Source organism: Engraulis encrasicolus, unplaced genomic scaffold (assembly GCF_034702125.1).
Source record: "Engraulis encrasicolus isolate BLACKSEA-1 unplaced genomic scaffold, IST_EnEncr_1.0 scaffold_57_np1212, whole genome shotgun sequence".
In the NCBI taxonomy this organism is placed as follows: Eukaryota; Metazoa; Chordata; class Actinopteri; order Clupeiformes; family Engraulidae; genus Engraulis; species Engraulis encrasicolus.
This window is the reverse complement of record NW_026945895.1, coordinates 85,001-85,676: the sequence shown is the minus strand read 5'-3', so window position 1 is coordinate 85,676 and position 676 is coordinate 85,001.

Sequence of the window (676 nt, the reverse complement as noted above, 5' to 3'; positions counted from 1 at the left end):
GGGCCTCTGGCCCCATTTGCGGCAAAGTACATCTCACAATGCCACCTCCTGAGAGAATCGCTTTCGGAATAAGTATTATTGCAGCTAGTCACCATCTCTTGGACAATTACTCTACTCAAACCTCAGAAATGTTAAACTTAGTTTGATGCATATAGAAATGTTAATTTGATGCATGTATACTTGTTAGTTGGATATACTGTATGTACAACCATATCCATACCTTTTACCTTTCTCTGTTGTGATTCCAATTATTTGTATGACTGCTTTGGCAACATGAGTGTATTCATATTCGTCATGCCAATAAAGCTCTTTGAATTGAATTGAATTGTAAAGAGAGAGATAAAGAGAGAGACAAGAGGGAGAGAAGAAGAGAGGGAGAGAGGAAGAGAGATAAAGAGAGAGACACAGAGACAGAGAGAGGGAGAGAGGGAGAGAGGAAGACAGATAAAGAGAGGGAGAGAGATAAAGAGAGAGAGAGAGAGAGAGAGAGATATAGATAGAGATGTGAGGGGGAGAGAGGGGGGGTGGAGAGAGGGAGAGATTGAAAGAGAGAGAGAGAGGGGTAAAGAGGGGGAAAGAAAGAGAAAGAGGGAGATAGAGAGAAAGAGAGGGAGAGGGAGAGGGAGAGGATGACAGAGAGACACAGAGAAATACATAGATGGGGAGAGGGAGAGAG